Source organism: Leptidea sinapis, chromosome 32 (genome assembly GCF_905404315.1).
Source record: "Leptidea sinapis chromosome 32, ilLepSina1.1, whole genome shotgun sequence".
Classification (NCBI taxonomy): domain Eukaryota; kingdom Metazoa; phylum Arthropoda; class Insecta; order Lepidoptera; family Pieridae; genus Leptidea; species Leptidea sinapis.
The window spans coordinates 11,641,385-11,657,741 of NC_066296.1; the positions used below are offsets into that span (position 1 = coordinate 11,641,385).

Sequence of the window (16,357 nt, forward strand, 5' to 3'; positions counted from 1 at the left end):
CCATCAGGTGAACGTCCTATGCGCCTTATGAGTAAGCATGGTCACTCAGAGGGCAATGGAGAGGGCTATGCTTGGAAATAAGGAGATCCGTAGGAGAACAAAAGTTACCGACATAGCCCAAAGGGTCTGTTCACACAGACCGGCTCGGAGAGGAGAGCAGATTTTTATCACGTTGGAAACAGTGTTTTGAGTGATTGTAGTAAAGTTTATTTTTGCATTTGCACCTTTTTTGTCATTAAAAATGCCTGAACGCGCTTCGTGTGAAGTAATAAAAGGAGCCGACCGGCTCCGCTTGCGTGCTCTTTCTCGCTCGCGCAGCCGATCGGCTCTGATTGCGTGCTCTTTCTCGCTTGCGCAGCCTGTCGGCTCCGATTGCGTGCTCTTTCTCGCTCGCGCAGCCGATGGGCTCCGATTGCGTGCCCGCTGCGGCCGCGCCGACTGCCATTTTGATAGCAACATTTGAACGTAATAGTTGTGCGTACTTGTACGAAAAGATGAATGATGAAAAATTAATAATACTCGTGTCAAAATATGAGTGTTTATTTGACATAACCAAGCCATCATATAGCGATCGGATAATGAAAGACAATGCATGGGAGGAAATTAGCAAATGTCTCGGAATAAGTGGTAAGTAAGGTTTTCATTGTTTTACACCTACCCCCAGATACTCAAACGAATTTTAAAGCAAGGGCTTCTTAAACTCGTGCTGCGACGTGTTAGATTCAAAGTCAAAATAGGAATAACATGAGTTTAAATGCGCCCTTACTTTAAAAACTCGTTTGAGTATCTGATCGTTAGAATATACTTATGTAGTAGACAATTTTTATTAAATATAACTTAAGAAACTCGCGTAGCCACTTGATCTTGCCAATCTAAAGCACCACTTGATGAAAAATAATCCTTAAATTTATTCCTTGTGGTTAGAACTGCGTCGCTATTAGAACTGTTTTCATTATTATTGTCTGTTATTGCTGTTAATAAATTTATATTGCTGTGAAATTCATTCTCTTGTCCTGGCGTCCGATTTTCTATTAAAAAATTATGTAAACATGTAGTTGCTAATATAATTAAATCACAGTACTTCGGCTGAATTTTCATTCGTTTTTGATAAATTTCAAATCTTTGAGTTAGCATTCCAAATGCACATTCTACGACTTTTCTTGCCCTGCTTAAACGCAGATTAAATACTTTTTTTGATAATTCTGTTCTTGCTTGTTCTCTTGGATACGGCCGCAATATATTATTGCTCAAAGGAAATGCCTCGTCTCCTATAAAAACATGTGGTAAGCTTTCAGTGGTACTAGGTAGAGGTTTATTTGGGGGCAGCTTTAACTTATTGGTGTTGAGTTTTTTCCAAAATTTTGAATTCTGTAAAATTCCGCCGTCGCTATTTTTACCATATGATCCGACATCAACAATTAAAAAACTGTATTTCGCGTCGACCACAGCTAGTAACACTGTACTGAAAAAGTTTTTATAATTATAGTATAAGCTTCCACTATTATCTGGTGCCTGTATATTGACATGCTTTCCGTCTATAGCGCCCAAACAGTTAGGAAAATTCCAAATATTAAAGAAATCACGTGAAACCTTTTCCCACATTTCTTCATCTGGCATCTGCATAACTATGGGCATCAAAACATCACAAATTACTCTGATTGTCTCATGAATAATTGAATGAACTGTAGAAATTCCCATTCGAAAATTAAATGACAAGTTTTTGAAACTGCAACCAGTGATGAGGAATCTGTAAAAATAAAACAAACACACAAAATAGAAATATAAGACTGCCGTACCAAAACGAACTATAAAATAAAAAAGAGTTATGTTATTAATTTTTCATTTCTGTTCTTTCCAGTGACGCAGTGCCAGGATCGTTGGAAGAAACTGCGAGATAACTTCAGAAAAGCCTATTATAACCGAAAAGGCAAGAGTGGCGATGGTGCAACTACGTCCAAATTGATAAAATTTGAAAAAGAACTTTCTTTTATAATACCATTTTTTCGCAATCGAAACCAAATATCTAATGTAACATTATCATCGGATGATTCAGAGCCTGGCACACCAATACCACCACCATCGACATCATCTAAACGTTCTGACCATTCTGAAGTTGAATCGCTTGCAAGTACTTCTGGCTCGAAAAAGAGACCACGCTTAAGCAAAGATGTTGCTACGGTTTTCGAAGATTATCTTGAAGAAAAAAGAAATACTACACCCCGTGACAAGGCATTACGTAATTTTTTTTTGTCTATGTCAGATACAGTGGAAACATTCCCAAAAGAAGTCCAAGCACGAATTAAAAGGCGCGTGTTTAACATTGTTAATGAAGCTGAATTAAGTCTGTATGAAAATATTTGAATTATTCTTTGTCTATAAATTCACCGCCATCGACTAATCAATCTACTTACCTAGTGTCAAACGAAACCTATATTCCTCAAAACTATCCAGATCAGACTACTTACGGGTACAATACCAGCACACAAAATACAAAATAATAAACAATCAAAAACAATAATAATTATAATAATAATAATTAAACACACACAAATCTGTACTATTTAATTACATTTCATTAACGTAAATAGAGCTTAATAAATGGAGGGCTGTGATTTTGTGATCTATTTAGATGTTTGTGTTATTTAACATGATTAGTATAAGTAATTTACATTTCATTAACGTAAACAATGCTTAATAAATGGAGGGCTGTGATTTTGTGATCTAAATAACATGATTAGTATAAATAATTGTTTTTTATTTACCTTAAAGTTACCGTTAACCTTTCTTCGGCTGTAATGGTGCAACGATAATTTGTAGTCTTTTTTGTTATATGTACTCTTAACAAATCTGTCAATTTCAAAAATTGCCAATATTCCATACGATAATACTCATAAAATTTTAGGCTATCTCTCTTCAATTCCTCGAAAATGGTGTGAAACTCCCCATGGATTAGTCTGTTTTTCCAAATATGTTTTACCCATATTTGTTTCCGCTTGCGCTTACGTTTCCTATGTTCTATTTCAAGTAATCTTGCTAACAAATATATTTCTTCGTCGGAGCTATCTAAATCCATGTTTCGAAAAGCACACGTTAACACACCGAAAACAAAACTTAGACTGCGCGGAATACTGGCACTGCCTTTGTAGTGTATCCACCCGACTCCGAGCGCATCCGACCGGCTCCGAGCACATCCAACCGCACCCGCTTTCAGATCTCTTCCAGCCGGTCGATGTGAAATAGTTGGCGGCTCCGCTCCGGCCAATTCCAAGCGTATACGACCCGGTCTGTGTGAAAAGAAAAAAGCAGGCCGATGCTCTCCGAGCCGGTCTGTGTGAACGGACCCAAATGGTTGCGAAACAGAAGTGGCAGTTTGCAGAGCACATAGTTCAATGGACAGATGGCCGTTGGGGCAGAAGAGTCCTCGAATGGCGAACAGGTACCGGAAGACGCAGTGTTGGTAAGGACCGACGATCTGGTCAAGATCGCCGGAATACGTTGGATGAGGGCAGCGCAGGTCCGATCGTAGTGGAAATCTTTGGGGGAAGCCTTTGTCCAGCAGTGGACGTCTTCCGGCTGATGACGAACGTCCTGCTCGTCTTTTCCCTTATTGTCATAAAAAACAAACACAATACGTACAGACCCCGTTAATATATCGTTGGAGAGGTCTGGATGAGTAAAGCTTAAAATCGTTGTGTTTCTAGGGTTTTAAAGATATTCGTTATAAGTTCAAACATTTCCCATAGAGTTACATTGAAAATGAGGTTTTTTCATTCAGACATGCACACACGAGCGGGTTGTCACTAGTTCAGAAATAATTGGCAATGTACTTACAGCAATAAATATATTTAAATATCCAATTATGATCACACCGACTCGTATTGGTGCCAGACAACAGCATCTCTCCAATTTAAAATTAACAATAGCGGTCTTTGCATACTCATACACCTTCTCCATGGTACCAAATGCGCCGGCGTCACAGTTTTATGTGAGAATAAACATTTAATTAGGAAGTCGCTTAATGAAAAGGTCAAACACGAAATAATTTACGCGGCTGACCATACATTTTAATTTGACCGCTTAGAATCTATTGCTATTTTTAGGGCTCCATATACAGAGGCGGATTCATAGTGGAGATGGCCCTAGGCAAGTAACTCATCGACACAGCTCTAGCGACCATACATTAAACAAGTAATGTTTAAAGGTTATTTATAATAATAATACAATAATGAGCTTATATGTTTTCACACAAATAAAATTTGGGACTCGAACCCGCGAACTCTCACGTTCCGTGCGAGCGCTCTTACCAACTGTGCCAACCGTTCTAGTGACGTATCGTTGATAAAATCTTGTATACTTTGTTCATCTCTCAGGATTTGGCTTTATTTACAGGATCTATTTTACAATTGATAACCTGCTCAACCCCAATATTTGCATATTAGGAAATTGACTTGAGATGTCGCTCTTGCTAATCTAAACAATTGTGTAATTAATATATATTACAGTAAGGCCCCCTATAACGCGGTAGCCATAAATATAATAATAAATTTTGAAATTACGCGATTTCGAGGCCCTATATAACACGGACATGGAACCATATAACGCGGGAATATCCCACATACATGTTACTATACTGTGAATTTTATAATGATTGATACAGTTCATAACTTCATAATTAGCTTCGCGTACCTTTGCACTTTTGACACAAATTGTGTTATTACAAAATAAAATATTTTTTTGAAATTTGTGTATTTTAACATTAATAAAATAATAAAACTAGGAACACAAAAAATTGGAAATAGTTGTTTCGAAATTATTATAATTATTATTACGAATTACGAGGTCGTAAATCGCGTTATACGCCAATAACCCTATTATGCGTTTTCCTATAACGAGGAACCACTCTACCGCGTTATACGGCAGATTTACTGTATTTCATCACCATCATCATCATCAGCCGGAAGGCGTCCTGCTGGACAGAGGCCTCCCCCAAAGATCTCCACGACGATCGGTCATCATACTATAATACTGTATTTAACATACCTAATACAATTTACATGAGAATTTCTTGTCCATGAATTCCTTAAGGCTATAGAAATTATAAGCACTTAGCCAATTAAATAACTTACTCATAAATAATCTAGAATTTAAAATTTTAATGCCACGGTAGCTTATTAAAAATACGAACACAATTTATTACACTTTTATTATATTTAGTAAGGTTGGGTAACATCTTGTAAAACGAGTATCTGTGGATCACGTCGGTCCGCGGATTTAAATCATTAGCTGATTTAAAGAAGACTCATTTCTTCAGTAGCTTTTGCAAGATAAAATGTGTAAATCTGGATCTCTTAAGTTCTTTTGGTCTTCAAGATCTATACACCAGGAATCATCTGATTTCGGTAATTTTTTTTTTGATTCTGAGAATATGTTTATTTATTTATTCAAGGTCCACCAACACAATACACATGTCAATTCATAAAATGTAACACAAAGTCCAAAAATTCCAAAAAGTCTAGTTACATAACATCAAAACTGTGCCCGTTATGGATAGTATGACTGTTAATCTTGCATGTGGCTAGGAGGGATTTACAAAAAAAAAATCACAATTAAGCCTTCGATATTCAATGCATTTTCTTCAAAGAAAAACGTCATGTTTGCCTTCATGAATTTCATTTTCATTTCATCATTTATTTGTAGTCATATATTTACATAGGATGTTATAAATGACAATAAAAGTTCTCCACTCCTTGCCCGCATGCTGTGCTAATCTTATTATATATAAACTAGCTATGAATACCCGCTTCGCTGGGTCATTTTTAATTGTATACTTATTGGTTAATCTATCACTACTTACTTCACAATTTTTTCACATAAAAGACACATTTTCTTTTTTCTTATTAATTTATTGATCTTACTTATTTTTACATTAAAATCTTACGACTAAGTTGACATTAATATCTTTTATCATCTAACATTAACTGATATCCTAAACATTTTTATTGAAATACATTCTTATATACTACGTTTACAGTTTTGCATTCTGGTGCATAAACAAATAAATTTTCTTTCTGTCCTACGCGTGAAAAAGCTACATAGAGTTGACCATGTGAAAAACAGGATTCTTTTAAATTAACTCCACAAAATCGGAACGTCTGACCTTGCGCCTTATTGATAGTCATACTATAAGCTAATCGTACAGGAAATTGTAACCGTTTAAAATAGAATGGTAAATCATTCGAAATTATTGGAATTCTTGGTATAAAAACCAAGTTTCCTTTTTCTTTGCCAGTGAGAACTTCTGCCTCAATGATGTTGTTCAAAATTTGTTTTACGCATAATCTTGTACCATTGCACAATTTTGGCGTATTAAGATTTCGCATTAATATGACTGGTGATCCAATTTTTAGCTTTAATTCATGAGAAGGCATACCAGGTGGGTTTAATGAATTTAAAAATTCCGTTGGAAAGTTTAAACTTTCATCTTGATTCATCATTGTATCTATTGATTTATAGATTTTTTCCTCTCCCGGTATCATTTCCTGTATTTTTTCATTTATTCGTTTTACTGCATCATTTTTTGTAACCAAAATTGTTCGCTCAGACAACCATGTTTTATTTAAATAATTTTGTTGTATGGATGGATAAATTTTGTCTATAAGGTGTTCTTCGGTGTCTACCACATGACATATCTCTTCAGTTAAAATTATTTTACCAGACTGTGGATCTAGTGGGTAGGTGCCATTCCCAATTTTCAAAAGATTGTCGGTAAACTCTTGTGCTTTTGGATCTCCAGTAATTAACGCTCGCATATTTTCTGTCAGTGATAACTTTTCAACATTGTTCCAAAAAATTGATCGCTTTAAACATGCATTTTTTTCGTCAGCTGGTGTTGATTTTGGAATAACTGGTAACGTTTGTCTAAAATCCCCTGATAGTAGCAATAAAGCATCTCCCATTAGTTTTGTATTTTTCCGAAGATCCTGTAATGTTCTATCCAGCGCTTCCAGTGATTTTCGATGAGCCATCGTGCACTCATCCCATATTATAAGTTTGCATCTTATTAAAATTTGGCCACGTACAGAAAATTTTGTGATATTACAGACTGGGAATTCTTGTTCAGCTACATTTAATGGCAAATTTAGTGCAGAATGTGCCGTTTTTCCACCTTCCATTAATGTCGCTGCAATTCCAGAGGATGCCAATGCTAATGCTATTTCATTTTTCACCCGAATTGTAGCTAGGACCAAATAAATGAGGAAAGTTTTTCCAGTACCTCCGGGTGCATCTAAAAAGATTATTCCTCCTGCATTCGTCTCAATACGATTTATTATTGTGTTATATACTATTCGTTGTGTTCGTGTTAATTTTGGTTCATTTGCTTCAATGTAACGTTGCAATTCATCTTTATTATAATTAAGTTCTTTTGATAATTCAGAATTAGTCACGCTTAATTCGTTTCTTTTAGGAGATTGCACTCCGAGAGTAACTAAAGTTTGATTACATATTGCGAAACATCGATCTTCTAAAATTATCAAAGCTTCATTATAAATATTATCGTTGAATGTAATATTCATATCTTGATTTTCTCTACGTAGTCTTGCTAGAATATCATCACTCATACTATCACGATATTTCAGCCATAGTCTATTCGGATTTGAAGGATTACACGATGTTAGAATTATAGCAAAGAGTTCTCGCAGTTGATTCGCTGTTGCTGTTTCTGCTGCCTCTTTCATTGCCTGCTCCCATTGATTATCATTTTCTAATAAACCACGACGCTGGCATGCTTCACGATACGTTTCGCAAATGTAACCATCTACTGTTCGAAGATCTTCAAAAGAAGTTGGTCCACGTACTTCATGAAGTAGTAGACGTAAATAGAAACATTCGGCATTCTTTGGATGTACCGTATATACTCGACCAATAGCTTTATCTTTAAAGACACCTTTAAATCCTTCAACCGAAACTCCTTTCTTTCGTCGATTAAATACTTTTCGCGATGAGTCCCATGTGTAATAACTGGGAACATCTCCATAAAGAAGAGTTCTAGCAAACAGATCACTTCGACACAATTCGAAAAATGCAGTTAACGTAGTATTAACAGGTTGGTTTGCAACTTTTTGTGCTGTTTGATTAGTAAAATATACCCGTTGCCCATTCTCAAGGTGAACTGCTAAGTGAAAAACAGCTGGATCCCTGCCATGAATCGGAAACCCCAATATACGCCAAGCTGCCTCATTACTATTTATATATTGTCCCATTTGATAACTTAAAATTTCATCATATCTATTTTATTTGTAATTTCAAAGACAGCCATATCACTTCCTTTGTTAATATAGTTACACACATATTTAATTGACTGAACTGAACTGCAATATTCTACATTTATATGTGCATTAAACATTTTCGATAATAACGGATTATAAGGGACAACCCAACGATTATCAATTTCGATTTCTTCACCCCGTACTCTAATTTTTGCTGTAAATCCTCCTTCACTCGGTGGTCGACGTCGGTATTGCGGATATCCATCATCTCCCGTTTGCGTCTCACTCAAAAATGATTTTGGATATCGTTTTGAGCATTTATTATCTTTTATACAGGGTGATTGCATATTAAGTGCCCCGCAAGGTCCATGTATCATTTGTTTCACGATTATTTCATATAGAACAGGATCTTCAACCGGATTTGGGAATTCTGCTTTAATAACGTCATCGATTTGATTTGAGTGAATTTTTTCTTTCAGCCAAATTAAATTGTGTGAGTGTGGCAACCCTCTCTTTTGCCACTCAATGGAGAACATCCAGCTATTAACATTTCCGAAAATACAACTCTTCACAATTGCATTAATGAATTTTACTTGTTTCTGTTTAAACACGCGCACAATTAAATCATGTCTGTCATGTGACTTTTGTCCAAATTGTAACTCATCTTTAATTTCCTTCCACGACGAATTGCACGTAAACGTTATGAATAAGTCAGGACGACCATATTTTCTCACATACGCCATTGCGTCTTGTGCATATTGAAGCATATGCCTAGGGCTACCAATGAATGTAGAAGGCAATATTACTAATCGTCCCAAATTTTCAATATCCCCATCATTGGCTACCGCATCTCGTAAGTGAATATATTCATCCGTTCGTAATTTATTTTGATTTAGACGAATAAATAACAATCTTTCTGCTTCTATTTTTGCTTGCATATCAACAATAAACTGTAAAAACAATTTCCGTCAATTGAGTATATGATTGTATTTATTCACTCTCTCCATTATCCGATATGCGTAAAATTCCTTGGAAGAAACTTTTTTGTTTGTAGGGCTATTTGTTTGTGGATCAACATGCTGAATATTAAAATGGTAACCGTCTTCACCATGACAAAATATTAGTGGATACTGTAAGGCGTCATACATGTGATGAGTTTCAGCGATGCGTTCCAACTTATTACTTCTTCGTTGTACCACAATATCCCTATCTATAACTACTTACATTGTCCACCATAACTACGGCTATTTCATTTACTTGAGGTGCATTAAATCGTCTTTCGAGTTCGCCAATTGGCTTTTTATCTGCCCGAATTATTATTTTATAATTATCCGAAACCATTTTTTCCATCGCAGTCTTAAATATCTTTATCAACTCATTATTTTCATGTAGAAAGCGCTGTAAATGAAGAATTATATCTCGACGCAATTCTGTAAAATTTGAAAGCCTTTGATCCAGTTCGTCTTCTTCATTTCCTACAAAGTAAATTTGTAAAAACTTCGGAGTATAATTTGGGAGTGACAATAATGATCCAATTTTATGATATACTTGTCCCTGTATTTTAAATACTGGATTAAATCCTTTTTCTTCAATTACTGCAGTTGCTCCAAATGAAGTCATTTGAAAGCATGCATTGTAATTTCTAATTTGTTGTAAGAATTCTTTAGAATTTTGTGTTTCTCCTTTCATATATTCTAGAAATTCCGGTGGCAGTGATTTTAACTCAGGTAATTTAATTTTGCCACTTGAACAGCATATACTTTGCGTTTCTCCTTTGAATTTTTTAGCTTCACAAAATTTGCATACTTCATTCATTCTTCCGATCACTATACTTGAATGTTCAAAATAATTTCTAGTAGGATTATAATGAAACGCTTGTTCAAGACTGTATTTTTCCCGACGTTTTTGACGAACAGAATATACAGTTGTTTTAGAAACTTGAGCCTCCATTTGTTCATTTTGTCGAAGATCACGCATTCTTATTGCATTTTGTATTCTTCTATCATCTGCTTGTTCATTTGTCTTTCTTTTTCTTTGCAATCTTTTTCTGATTCGGTCCGTTTCTTTAGAATCATTAAGCTGCTCTTCAGTCTGATTATTTCGACTTTGATGATAATTTTCTCGAAGTAATGTGAGACGTTGTTCTCTTTCGTCTGTAGTTTCATTTCTCCGTGACATTTTTGCCTTTTCGATACAATTCGAGAACGTGAGAATACGCATTTACGTTTCGGCATCGTTAGTAATATTTTAATTTTTTTTTCACCTTTTTCACACTGCACTAAAATAAAAAAACTAAAAAAAAAGAAACAATATTGTGTATTACACTGCACGTTAAAACTTTTGATTCTTCACTTTAAAAAACACTATACGCTGTTATTTATGATTATTTAATTTTTAATATTTATTTTTTCGTTATACAATTCTTATAAAAAATCGACTGAAGCACGGGTTTGACATTTCGGCTTATATAGTCGCAAAAATTATCCCCACTACCGACCAAATTTTCCGAATTGTTCTAATAATTTCGACTTTTAAGTATCTCAAGAAATTTTAAAAGTTTCTAGAACGATCCAGCATATTTCTAATCTATCAAAAAGTTGAGATACATTTTGGAGCTTTCTAGATCATTGGAGGAATTTCCAGAACATTCTATATTGATCAGAAAATTAGCATACAATCTAGAACATTCTTAATCGTTCAAAACCGTGGCATATAAATCATTTCTAAAACATTCTGGAATATTCTAGATCATTCTAGAAATTTCTAGGTGATTCTAGAATTTTTTCGAACATTTCAAATATATTTGATCAATCAGAGCCTTGGAATACATTCCAAAGATATCCAAATTATTCTTGGATGTTCTAGATTATTCAATAAATTTCTAGATCATACTAGAATTTTCTAAATCATTTTTATTCAATCAGAATCTAAACGTAGATTTTAGAACTCTTTATATAATTCTAGAATTTTCCAGATCATTCTAGACATTTCTGGATCATTCTAGAATTTTCTAGAACATTCTCATTCGATCAGAATCTAAACGTAGATTTTAGAACTCCCTACATCATTCCAGAATTTCCCAGATCATTCTAAACATTTCTGGATCATTCTAGAATTTTCTAGAACATTCTCATTCGATCAGAATCAAAACGTCGATTTTAGAACTTCCCATATCATTTTAGAACTTCCCAGATCATTTTGGAATTTTCTAGATCATTCTAGAATTTTCTAGAACATTTTCGATCGATCAGAACATTGGTATACATATTAAAGCTTTCTAGAACATTCCAGAAATTTCCTGAACAATCCAGACCATTTTAGATCAATAATAGTCACATTTTCAAAGTTAACATCTTTCAACCCCCGTATCTTTTACACCCTTATAATTATCGACTTGCAACCACCATAGTGCACAATGGGAACCTTGTACTTATTGCCACATACAAACACTTTTGGTCTGCGATGCGTAGTTTTGGCTGCAAGGTAAAATATAGGGACACACACCTCCAATTTTATATATATAATAGACTTCCCAGATCATTTTGGAATTTTCTAGATCATTCTAGAATTTTCTAGAACATTTTCGATCGATCAGAACATTGGTATACATATTAAAGCTTTCTAGAACATTCCAGAAATTTCCTGAACAATCCAGACTATTTTAGATCAATAATAGTCACATTTTCAAAGTTAACATCTTTCAACCCCCGTATCTTTTACACCCTTATAATTATCGACTTGCAACCACCATAGTGCACAATGGGAACCTTGTACCTATTGCCACATACAAACACTTTTGGTCTGCGATGCGTAGTTTTGGCTGCAAGGTGAAATATAGGGACACACACCTCCAATTTTATATATATAATAGAAAAAAAAATAGATTACGTGACACGTTGTTTGTCCGCGATGGACTCCTAAACTAATGAACGGATTTAAATGGGGATTACTTCATGGAGTGCAGGTTTTATTTCGATTTGGGACCCATAATTATTTTTATTTTAAATATTAATTGTTTTGTATGAACGTATTTTCTATGAGAGAATTTAATGACGCACGGTTTGACAGTCCCGCTGTGAAACAATTTCATTATAACAACAGGGAGCATTTTTTACGAAATAATTCTTCATGTCTTGAAATATTATTGGCAAATTCCTATAAAACAGTATTTTTTTTATTATCTACAGAACAACGTCTGTCGGGGCAGCTAGTATAATATAAATAATAATTAATAACAAGTTGTTAAAGAAATATAAATGTTAGTAAATTGATATCTACAAAATTTAAATTGGTAAAAAAAGTAACTAAGTAATGAAATTAAGTCAAAACTCAAATGATATTTTAAAATATCAATTGAGTGGAGCATCTGAAAAGAAGTCTTATAGAATAGTACGATTTTGTGAGTAGGAGATTAAGTAGTTTCTTTTTAAAACACGTCAACTTAGTTCTGTGGTATTGGTTGGTAGTTTGCTAAATGTTCTCGCTCTCGACGCCATTTCAAGAACACTATTGGACATAGAAGCTGTGTTGCTACCATGTAAACGTAATCTATTCTTGCTTGACCATCGTTTCTTTTAAATATCGTACGTAATTCTCAATATTGGAGGAACGTATTACGACATTAATCAACTCTCTGAAACAACCGACCTTCAGCATGAAATTGGATAAATAAAACACAGTTTAACAATGGTATTAATTTTATTGTAAACCGACCAATGGCCGTCATTTATTAAATGTACCTATTTAATATACGTAATTACCTAGGTACTGTATAGCGGCCGTTCCCAATATTCAGTCTATCTCCGGTTATGGCCTACTTGAGATAAAAATTGTAACTATCGTTGACTTTTCTGTCGCAATAAACTTATCGACGGTAACTCACCTTATCCATACACGCTGTCTGTCAATGGGAGGACGTATAGCTTACCAGCGATAAAAGTTTGTATGGAAATTGCAATTCACGCGTCCCAATATAAGGCCACGTGACATGAAAAGCGCTCAACACGCGTTTTGATAACGCGCGCTTACAACTTCATACATTTTATTCGGGCCGTACACTTGCTAACGCGCGTTTTAATAAAGCGCGCGTTGAACGCTGCGCTAGCACTCGATTGTTGTCAGCGCGCGTCAACGCGCTTTTGGAGATCATTGGTTTTCTATTTTTTTTTTTATTGAATAGGAAGACAAACGAGCGTACGGGTCATCTGGTGTTAAGTTATCACCGCCCCCCACATTCTCTTGCAACAACAGAGGAATCACAAGAGCGTTGCCGGCCTTTAAGGAAGGTGTACGTGCTTTTTTTGAAGGTACCCATGTCGTATCGTCCCGGAAACACCGCACAAGGAAGCTCATTCCACAGCTTTGTAGTACAAGGAAGAAAGCTCCTTGAAAACCGCACTGTGGAGGACCGCCACACAAACAGATGGGGGGGATGATATCCTAACTTGTGGCGTGTCGTGCGAAGGTGGAATTCGGCTGTCGGAATCAGGTTAAACAGCTCTTCGGAACACTCCCCGTGATAAATGCGGTAGAAGAATAGGTGAAATCCCCCCTTTTTTAATAAAAAAATGTGCTGATATTTTAACCTACCCGTACACTAAACTTATTAATCAATCATTCTGTGAAGGATTATTTCCGGACGATCTAAAGATATCCATAATAAAACCGGTATATAAGAAAGGCAACACATCAGATGTAAACAATTACCGACCTATTGCCCTTCTACCTACATCAGCGAAGATATTTGAAATATATGTTAGTATACCTATGTAGTTTTCTGGAAAAATATAATATCCTAAATGAAAGCCAACATGGTTTCAGGAAAAACCATTCCACAACTTTAGCGATATACAAATACATACGAAAAATATTTGATTCAATTAATAATAAAAAATATTCAGTTGGCCTACTGCTTGACATGAGCAAAGCATACGATAGGGTCTCTTATGATATCTTATTAGAAAAATTATTTCTCTCAGGAATTCGAGGAATTGCCCACAAATGGTTCAAATCTTACCTTAATAACCGTTTTCAATATGTGGAAATAGAAAATACTAACTTCGAGACTGGAAAGATAGACCACATAAGATCTAATAAAGCTCACTTATCAGGATCGATTCCACAGGGCAGTGTGTTGGGTTGTATATTGTTTCTCATATACATAAATGATCTTCCTAACTAATAGACGATGATTGTACTCTTTTTGCTGATGACATTTCTATTTTGATCCCATGCTCTAATTTAAAACAACTAGAAGAAAAATTAAATATTACAATGGACAAAATCTTTTGTTGGCTAAATAATAATAATCTTGAACTTAATATTAATAAAACTAAAATTATACCTTTTAAACCTTATCAAAAATCCCCCTTAAATATATCATATTCTTACAAAAAATCACAACTTGAAACAGTTGACACAGCCACACTACTGGGAATTGATTTAGACTCACACTTGACATGGAAGCCATATCTACAGAAATTAAAAAGCAAAATGTCTTCTTTTACTTATGCTCTATACCAACTAAAACTAAAAAAATGTATCAGAATTTTAGAAAATATTCAGCAGATAGATTCATGTAGACCATATTTTATTAAACACAAAATTTTAACGCTTACTTCAATTTACATCCTAGAAGCATGTAAATTTGTTAAAAAACATTCGGACTTATACTCAACACTACCAAATAACAAGCGAAATAATAGAAATTTAAACAAATTAAAAATTCCCCAAACAAGTATGTCATTAGTGTCATCGAGCCCTCACCATATGGCAATAAAAATTTATAATCACATCCCAAATGATATTAAAAATAAAGAGAAGCCTTCTTTATTTAAAAGACATCTTTAAAATTTTTTAGTTTCAAAATGCTTCTACGATTTACCCGAATTTTATAAATACACTAAGTGTGAGAATTAGTTACAATATAGTATAAGAATGTATTTTTAATATCATAAGAATGTATGAAATTGTATAAGACTTATTTATTTTATGTATAAAATTGCTGTGCCCTTGCAGGGCGTCACATATTGTCTACCCATTAATGTTCCTACCGTACTGTAAAATGTGTCTTGCAATCAAATATTTTGATTTGAAAAGACACACAATGAAGCGACGTCTCTACGCAACGCCAAGTGATCCAGCCGTTCACAGAGCAATAGGTCCCCGACAATTCGAGCTGCTCTGCATTGCACGAGGTCAAATCGATCGCCCTGATACGGGGGTGCGCCAGACCAGAGATGACAGCAATACTCCATATGTGGCCGGACCTGCGCTTTGTAGAGAGCTAGAATGTGAGCCGGCTTGAAGTATTGCCGTGCACTTTTAATGACGCCCAGCTTCTTCGAAGCCAATTTGGGTTTGCCCTCCAGATAGCCACGGAATTGGCAATCGCTCGAGATTTCGAGACCCAGTATTCCAATAGGCGAGGCTTTAAGGGAAGTGTTGTCGAAGAGTGGTGATACGGCAAATGGGGTTTTTTTTAGTGGTAAACGCGCAAACTTGAGTCTTCTGGGGGTTAAATTGGACAAGGTTCAACTTACCCCATTCCGCGACCTTCTCGAGAGAGGACTCGATAGAAGACACAAGTTTCTGCTGGCACTGGTCAACGATTTCCCGAAAGAGACCTGCATGGCCCGTGTATACGGCATCACCAGTGCTGTCGTCTGCATAGCAATGTATGTTGGCGGTGTCCAACATATCATTGATATGCCGAAGAAACAGCGTGGGCGATAGCACACAGCCTTGGGGCACTCCAGGGCTTGGGATTCAATAACCGTCGACAACGACCTGTATGCTGCGCCAAGTGAGGAAGCTGAAGGTCCACTTGGATAAGCTCTCGGGAATCCCAAATAATGGAAGTTCTATGTTTCCGTTCAGTGGGGCGCGCGCTTTCGACGCGGATTGACATATTTTAGGGTTAATCTAGTTCGTCCGGAAATCGTCCAAAATGGAAACCGAAGCTTTTAATACGGAATTATTAATTGATGAAATAGAGAAACGTCCTGCTTTTTGGAACATGACAAGTAGCGATTATTCAGATAAGAATTTAAGAAGACGGGCTTAGAAAGAACTCGTCCATAAATTCTGTA

At 35.5% G+C, this 16,357-nt stretch overlaps 1 pseudogene; it reads left to right on the forward strand.

The window, feature by feature from the left end:
* The first annotated feature begins 27 nt into the window (after nt 1–27).
* On the forward strand, nt 28–2,570 carry LOC126974335 (uncharacterized; annotated as a pseudogene).
* The last annotated feature ends 13,787 nt before the right edge of the window (nt 2,571–16,357 follow it).